The sequence below is a fragment of the Salvelinus sp. IW2-2015 genome, unplaced genomic scaffold (genome assembly GCF_002910315.2).
Source record: "Salvelinus sp. IW2-2015 unplaced genomic scaffold, ASM291031v2 Un_scaffold7695, whole genome shotgun sequence".
NCBI classification, from domain to species: Eukaryota; Metazoa; Chordata; class Actinopteri; order Salmoniformes; family Salmonidae; genus Salvelinus; species Salvelinus sp. IW2-2015.
Window position 1 is genome coordinate 3778 of NW_019948955.1, and position 9287 is coordinate 13064.

General features: G+C 42.7%; 1 pseudogene; it reads right to left on the minus strand.

Annotated features, from left to right (window-relative positions):
- Positions 1–9077, minus strand: part of LOC112079355 (uncharacterized) — an 11711-nt pseudogene extending 2634 nt beyond the window's left edge.
- Positions 9078–9287: the final 210 nt, after the last annotated feature.

Consider the following 9287-nt stretch of genomic DNA (forward strand, 5'->3'; position numbering starts at 1 on the left):
GAAGCAGGAAGCCGTTGTAATGGATAGTAGTACCAGACAGATACATACCCTCTGATCTAGGTTAGTTAAATGGATAGTAGTACCAGACAGATACATACCCTCTGTCCAGTTAGTAATGGATAGTAGTAGTATCAGACAGATACATACCCTCTGTCAGTTAGTAATGGATAGTAGTAGTAGTACCAGACCAGATAACATACCCTCTGTCCAGGTTGAGGATGGCCTGCATCAGGTGTCATCACCCCCCTCTGGGACCACAGCAGACAGGGAGCGGGGTGCAGGGTACATCCCTGAGCCCTGACGCTGGGGGGAGGTGCTGCTGCACGGCACTGCTTCTGGTGGAAAGACAATCACACATCAAGGACCACATCTCATCAGCACACTGTACACATCAGCTTTAATACTGGAGGTACTTGGCAATTAAAGGACTGAGGTAAACTAAGAGGTTAAAAAAACAGTACATCAGTGGAAGCGGTAGGCTATATCTTAACCAAAGGTCACCACCACTTTGCATACTGGTATATAAAAGGTAGGAGGGGAATGTCTTGGAGTCTTGGTCACTAGCCTACATCTGCTGTTCGTCAAAGCTTTCCATCTGCACTGTGTCAGAGCGATTAGGCCTGACTTTAGAGGACTGCTTACAGACTGCTCAACAAGACTGCTTCAACAAGACTGCTTCAACAAGACTGCTTCACAAGACTGCTTCAACAAGACTGCTTCAACTGTCATTGGACGGCGGTCACTGAGCACTAAGTATCCAGTAGTCCAACTCCACTCAGAGAAACCATTAACCTTCTCTGTTGATCTCCTGCTACATCTGGGTTAAGAAGGGGGCGTCCCTCGACACAAGACCCTCCTGTCAAGATGTTGAAGGGTTTATTTAGATAACTCCTCCCCTGGTCACGGTGGATCAGCACGGGAGCCTGTAGTGCTGCCGGGACAGACACGGACAGGAGGGTGGACCCCGTGGTCGTAGGGTGAAGGTCGGAGACCAGTGAGACAGGCTCCTAGACAGGGGAGCGCCGGGCCGAGGTAGATGGTATACAGATGAGTACCGTAGAGACGACATACCACCACAGCAACAGAACACCACCCTGGTCACAATATGAGCACCAAACCTGAAGAATTTTTACATTCCTCTCATGTCTGACATTGTAAAATGAGGGGAAAGTACTGCTACAGATTAGGACTGAAAATCCACAAGATAATCACATTATGAATCAATTCTCTTCCAAAATGTATTTGGACAGAAACGTAACCAACTACATATTTATCTAAATATCTTTAGGCTAAATGGTATTTCTAAGTGGTTTTAATGACTCTGTTAAAACTCTACCGTTGCTCTCTGTGCAAAGGCTAAGCCCTGGTAGTTTTATCTTCCTAAACACACATCTGTGTTAGCAGAGTAAAACCAGGAACATTAGTTTACCCTCCAGCCCTCTCTCTCCTGTTGGGACTGTTGATCCTCTCTGGTTTGTTGCCCTCGCTGATTATGTGCCTCCTATACGACAGGCAGTAGAATGACCCAGCCAGGCAGGCAGGCAGGCCAAGGGGCAGGAGGGGGTATAAACAAATGAAAGGCACCTGGTCTCCAGCGACCCCAGCCTGAACCTCATCTCCCCTCGTCCCCAACCAACCAACCAGCAGCTTGGAGTGACCGACCTCACAAAACTTTAATGACCCAGGGGACGCATCCCAAATGGCCCCCTGTTCCCTACATAGTGCACTGTGGGCTCTGGTTAAAAGGGTGCACTATACAGGGGAATGGGTACCATTTGGAACGCAGACAGGGTGTTGTTCGAAGGGTACTGACCTCGTCTGACCCCGTCTGTGCTCAAAGCAAATGGCCACATGTGTCTTTACTGCCGATATTACCCCTAAATATCAGCCTGCTACTTTCACCTCCCTCTTCTGAACTGTAACTGTGACCCCCTGGCTGTTTAACAGTGGGCTCTAACTGACCAAACTGACCAACGGGGTGAAATGAACAGCCTAGGTGTGAATTAGAGACGGTTGTTCAAGTAGAACATATTTTGATAAATTGCTGCTGTGTTGATGAAGTAAGGCGGTTGCTCTCACTCTCAAACCTGTGGTTACTGTAGTCTATATATATATTATATTATATTGCAGTCTTTAACTCTTAGAATGCCTGAACGGACTTCAACATTACTACCTAAATACACATATCAGTGATCACTAAAAGGAGAACTCAATCTAATGACTTTAGACCTGGTGGATTATAGTTCAGGTCAAGAGTACAACTGTATGAGGATACAGTTTGAACATCAGTCAACTTCGGTTGAATCAGACTAAGTAATCTCTCAGTCTCTTTATGCATCCTTACCTTTACACTGTCACGACAGGTAAATATGCCAAGACAAATAACAACGGCCAGACCTAACCTAACTAACCGGATTGCAGGGGCCTCGGGGCGTGTGTGACTATCATAACCTCTCAACATTAACCTGATTTATCGCAGTAATTACTTTCTCTATTATTTCACCGAGGAACTGAGAAGGTAAGTAGGAGAAGAAAACCTACAGCCCTGAACACCTGGCCTTTAAAATAACAGATGAGTTCTGCTCCTTCATGTACCTCTCCTTGACCCCGGGACAGTCACAGACCCCTGCTCTGTCACACTCTGGCCATCACCTTACAACGTCGTAGTGTAGCGACTGCCTTACACAGTGTGTGACAAGCCCTATGTCCTTGTATGACTCCTGTCATAGTGATGGTGCTGTTCCAGAGGGTCACTCAGTAGACGCCATTTTATCCCTGTACCTTCCTTCACCTCCATCATGTCAGGTTACACCAGCAGACTGAGACAGATAAATAGGTTTAAGACTAGTTTGCCACCCCGTGCTGCAACAGAAATGGTACGCTCACGCTGTGCAGACTGGTCAAATACCATTTGAAATCTTTTCAGTTTGCCTAGTCTGTCTGGAGTGTCAGATGGTGGGTTTTCTGTTTTGCTCTAGTCGCCTGAGTGTCAGATGGTGGGGTTTTCTGTTTGCTCTAGTCTGCCTGAGTGTCAGATGGGACTGTTGTTAGCTGCTGAGTGTCAGAGGTTTTCTGTTTGCTCTAGTCTGCCTGGAGTGTCAGATGGTGGGTTTTCTGTTTGCTCTAGTCGCCTGGAGTGTCAGAGTGGTTCTGTTTGCTCTAGTCTGCCGTGTCAGATGGGTGGGTTTTCTGTTTGCTCTAGTCTGCTGGAGTTCAGATGGGGTTTACTGTTTTGCTCTAGTCTGCCTGGAGTGTCAGATGGTGGGTTTTCTTTTGCTCTAGTCTGCCTGGAGTGTCAGATGGGTGGGGTTTTCTGTTTTGCTCTAGTCTGCTGATGTCAGATGGGTGGGGTTACTGTTTTGCTCTAGTCTGCCTGGAGTGTCAGATGGGTGGGTTTTCTGTTTTGCTCTAGTCTGCCTGGAGTGTCAGATGGGTGGGTTTTCTGTTTTGGGACTTTTTATGGAGCCATTCAGCCAGGCAAAGTTCAATCAAGGCCAGATAAAATATTTGAAATGAATTCAAATACCATTTGAACCCAGGTGTGCGTGGTGTGAAAGCAGAGGCGGCAGCAGTAGACCCTGAGGTGTTTGTGTGTTTCTCTCCCAGTCCCAGGAGAGCGCTTTGTGAGCAGAGAGGTGGACGGGGGCCCGATGTGGCCCAGACCTGATGCGCATGTCATCATTCTCTGGTACTATGTAAACATTTCACACAGAATGAGACACACAGATATGCAAATCAATACAGACATGGCTTCAGTCTACAGGGCTGATTGGGGAGCTGCTGTGTCAAAAAGACGGGTTGTCATGGTAAACAAGTGGTGCAACAATGCCATCTTCTGGTCACTTAGATAATGACAGTGCATCATTTTCCCCCGGGGGATGGGTGGGGTTCAAGAGAGCTACTTGTAGTGAAACAGAACGGTGATCCGTTTGGTTATACAAGGTTAGACTACTTGAAGATTAAACTTCAATTCTCCTGATGAAAGTTTCAAAACAAATATCCAGGAGTGTGTGAGAGTTGTGCCTACCTGAACTCCATCTGGCGTGTTGTGTGGGGGTCCTCTCTAGGAGGTGGTCTAGAAGGGTAGGGTACGGCTCCTCCGGCTAGAACACAGACGCAGGGAATTACTTTTTATTGTCAAATTAACCTGCTTTACATGGCGGGGCTTTGCAGTACTGAACAACATATCTACAGGTGTCCATCCTGAGAAACACACTGTGATGCTGCTGTTGATTAGACAGTACTGGACAACATACAGTTGAAGTCGGAAGTTTAGCCAAATACATTTAAGCTCAGTTTTTCACAATTCCACATTTATCATAGTAAAAATTCCCTGTTTAGGTCAGTTAGGATCACCACTTTATTTTAGAATGGGAAATGTCAGAATAATAGTAGAATTTTATTTTATTTCAGTTTTATTTTCATCACATCAGTGGGTCAGAAGTTTACATACACTCAATTAGTATTGTAGCATTGCCTTTAAATTGTTTAACTTGGGTCAAAGTTTCTGGTAGCCTTCCACAAGCTCCCCAAATAAGTTGGAGGAATTTGCCAATTCCTCCTGACAGAGCTGGTGTAACTGAGTCAGGTCTGTAGGCCTCCTTGTTTGCACACGCTTTTTCAGTCTGCCCACAAATTTTCTATAGGATTGAGGTCAGGGCTTTGTGATGGCCACTCCAATACCTTGACTTTGTTGTCCTTAAGCCATTTGCCACAGAATTTTCCTTCCCTCATGAAGCCACCTATTTTGTGAAGTGCACCAGTCCCTCCTGCAGCAAAGCACCCCTGTGCTTCACGGTTGGGATGGTGTTCTTCGGCTTCTCCCTTTTTCCTCCAAACATAACGATGGTCATTATGGTCAAACAGTTCTAATTTTTTGTTTCATCAGACCAAGGACATTTCTCCAAAAAGTATGAGCTTTGTCCCCATGTGCAGTTGCAAACCGTAGTCTGCTCTTTTAATGGCGGTTTTGGAGCAGTGGCTCCTTCCTTGCTAAGCGGCCTTTCAGGTTATGTCGATATAGGACTTGTTTTACGCGGATATAGATACTTTTGTACCGTTTCCTCCAGCATCTTCACAAGATCCTTTGCTGTTGTTCTGGGATTGATTTGACTTTTCGCACCAAAGTACGTTCATCTCTAGGAGACAAACGTGTCTCCTTCCTGAGCGGTATGACGGCTGCGTGGTCCCATGGTGTTTATACTTGCATACTATTGTTTGTGCAGATGAACGTGGTGCCTTCAGGCGTTTGGAAATTGCTCCCAAGGAAGAACAGAGGGGTTAAGGTCTTGGCTGATTTCTTTTATTTTCCCATGATGTCAAGCAAAGAGGCACTGAGTTTGAAGGTAGGTCTTGAAATACATCCACAGGTACACCTCAATTGACTCAAATTATGTTCAATTAACCTATCAGAAGCTTCATGACTACATTTATCTAGAATTTTCCAAGCTGTTTAAAGGCACAGTCAACTTAAACTTCTGACCCACTGGAATTGTGATACAGTGAATTATCGGTCTGTAAACAATTGTTGGAAAAATTACTTGTGTCATGCACAAAGTAGATTTCCTAACCGACTTGCCAAAACTAGAGTTCGTTAACAAGAAATTTGTGGAGTGGTTGAAAAACATGTTTTAATGACTCCAACCTAAGTGTATGTAAACTTCCGACTTCAACTGTATCTACAGGTATCCCATCCTGAGAAACACACAATGATACTGCTGTTGATTAGACAGTATTTTTTTTTTTTTAATATTACTTTCCAATCCTCTGTATTTTATTAAGATTCCCTGTTGCAAAAGCAGCAGCTACTCTTCCTGGGGTCCACAGCTACTCTTCCTGGGGTCCATGCACAAATGAAAGTGATTGACAGAGCATCTTCTACACAACATGTAATTCTTTATCTGAACACCAAGTGGCGTCAGAGGTTGAAATAAACTCCTCATACAGTTGGCTGTGTATATAATGGATTTCTAGCTGTACTATAATCATATACCCTATAACTTTAGCATTGACTGTACTCTGACCTAAATTCAGTACTTCAATCAAATGCATTTATACAGCKGTTTTTACATCAGCAGATGTCACAAAGTGCTTATACAGAAACCCAGCCTAAAACCCCAAAGAGCAAGCAATGKAGATGTAGAAGCACTTCCATTGTGGTGTTCACATTCTACTCTGTCAGAGAAACATTTCTTGCAGCTTCTCAAATCATACTAATGCAATCGATATGGGGCACATTCTTTTGTGCTTGTAAACCCAGCATGTACAGTAGATTGATGGGCAGATATTATGCTTCCTTGGCATGAGGCTTAAATTGTGCGTATACAATAATGGTTTATTCATTGTCTGACAACAAGCCACTTACTCTCCGGGAAGGTGGGATACCTCTGCGCTCGTTAGGAAAATGAAGGCTGTCGCCATGGTAGCCTCTTTGATCCTCGCCATGGTAACCTCGAGGGCCTCCATTTGGATAAAAGCGAGGCCCGTCGTACTCAAACCCTCGATTGTACTCCTCGTCTGGCCTTCCGAAACCAGCCGGCCTCCTCTCTACAGGCCCTGCTCCAGCTGATCTGGGATATGGGGCCTACAATTAATTACATTTCGATGTGAAAGAAGAGAAAGAGAAACAAGATTAGGATTATGTCCTCTAGAAAGCTATTTATTATTTTTATTTCTAGATGAAACCGTTTATTTTAGAAAAATCCCGTAATTGTAATTCTCAGTGAATCATATAATTCATTTAATTTTCAGGATGGAAACAAGGCAGTTCTGTGGAGCTCAGGAACGCTCAACTCTTTTCTCTTATATCAAGTAAAGGCCGATTAATTAGGGCCGATTTCAAGTTTTCATAACAATTGGTCATCTGCCTTTTTGGACACCGATAATGGCTGATTACATTGCAATCCATGAGGAAACTGGGTGGCAGGCTGACCACCTGTTATCACATGTGCACGCGTCAACAAGGACCTTTGTGGCGGCTGGAAATGTAAATGCAAGGTAAGGTTGCTAGCTAGCATTAAAACTTATCTTATAAAAAAACAATCCAAGTCTTCATTAATCACTACGTTAACGTAACACATGCGTTGATGGGATCTTAACCTAGGTATCATTAGAATGTTCCTGGCGTTGCATTAAAACAACGCGGTGCCTGTTTTTTATTTTTTTATTGTAACCGTTATTTTACAGCAGGTAAGTTTTGACTGAGAACAACGTTCTCATTTTGCAGCAACCGACCTGGGGAATAGGTTAACGGGGAGAGGAGGGATGAATGAGCATTGGTAACTTAATGTTAGAGTTAATGTTTATTCAGTCGAGAATCACAGCCTACTTAAACTTTGCCAAACGGGTGATGATTTAACAAAAGCGCGCATTCCGCGAAAAAAAGCACATTCGTTGAACAAATTCACCTAACCATAAACATCAATGCCTATTCTTAAACTCAATACACAAAAGTATATTATTTTTTAAACCTGCATATTTAGTTAAAATAAATGTATGTTAGCAGGCAATATTAACTAGGAAATTGGTGTCACTTCTCTTGCTTTCAGTGCAAGCAGAGACAGGGTATATGCAACATGTTTGGGCCGCCTGGTTCGTTGCGAACTGTGTTTCTTCCAACAAGACAAATATATTTGCCAGAATTTACATAATTATGACACAACATTGAAGGTTGTGCAATGTAACAGCAATATTTAGGGTTAGACTTAGGGGTTGCCACCAGTTCGACCAAAAATACGTAAATGGTTCGTATTTTCACGGAAAGAATATAACCGTTTCTGGTTTTCGCAAAAATGAATCGTTTTCTGATTATGACCATATTAATGACCAAATTTCTGTGTGTTTATTATAATTAAGTCTATGATTTGATAGAGCAGTCTGACTGAGCGGTGGTAGGCAGCAGCAGGCTCGTAAGCATTCATTCAAACAGCACTTTCCTGCGTTTGCGAGCAGTTGTTAACAGTGCTCGAAGCACAGCGCTGTTTATGACTTCAAGCCTATCAACTCCCGAGATTAGGCTGGCAATACTAAAGTACCTATAAGAACATCCAATAGTCAAAGGTATATGAAATACAAATGGTATAGAGAGAAAGTCATCATTCCTATAATAACTACAACCTAAAACTTCTTAACTGGGAATATTGAACCACCAGCTTTCATATGTTCTCATGTTCTGAGCACATATTGCACTTTTACTATCTTCTCCAACACTTTGTTTTTGCATTATTTAAACCAAATTGACATGTTTCATTATTTATTTGAGACTAAATAGACTAAATAGATGTTATGCATTATATTAATTATTTAATTATATTAGGGTTCATTGTTCATTCAGTATTGTTGTAATTGTCATTATTATAAATATTTACAAAAATCGGCATCGGCTTTTTTTGGTCCTCCAATAATCGGTATCGGCGTTGAAAAATCATAATGGTTGACCTATAATATCAAGGCGGAGTTGAGTATTGATAACTAGTCACATGATTTGCTAGCAACGAAATTGAGTCACCATCAGTTGATACTTGCACAACTTTTCATTCTGGAAACGCTTACCTGTACAACTGCAGGTGCTGAAGTTCATACTTTTAATAAAAACGTTTATTGAATAAAACCACTAACATTTTCCTCATTTTTGTTGATCAACTTTTTCCCAATTGAATCTCAACTGACGTAGTACGTCAAGGCCACTAGAACCCAAATGAGGAAAAAGTCACTGGTTGTATTTTTATTAAAAGTATGAATTTCAGCACCCCACACAGAAGGAACGGTAAGTTTTTTCAGAAATATTCACAAGTATCGACTGACGGCGAGACAATGTTGTTGCTAGCAAATCATGCGACCAGTTACCAATACTCACCTCCACCTCGATATAAGAGAACGGAGTTGAGCGTTCCTCAGCTAGGTTCTGTTAAGTATTATAATAGAAAGTAAATTAGTACAATTATAAATATATAAACCGAACAACATTTTCCACAGACAGAAACACTCACCGGTCTGTCTGATAGGAAGCGTTCGTCATAGACATCCCTTATGTTTCGGTCTCTCCTGTAAGCCACTGCAAAGTAGACAGCAGGGGAGGTTTAGGGTGGGTATAATTTGTGGAACGTTCCAACAGGGATCTGTTCCAAAAACTTTGTAAAGTACAAGGATGCCAACAAACAACGTATACAAAGTAGCATGATCAATTCACCTAGCTAACTAGCTGCCGATAAAGCATCAACTCACCACATAGCTTATTCTTAATGTTTGTCCATAGGCTACCAGACTGAGGACATACATTTTTCAGAATA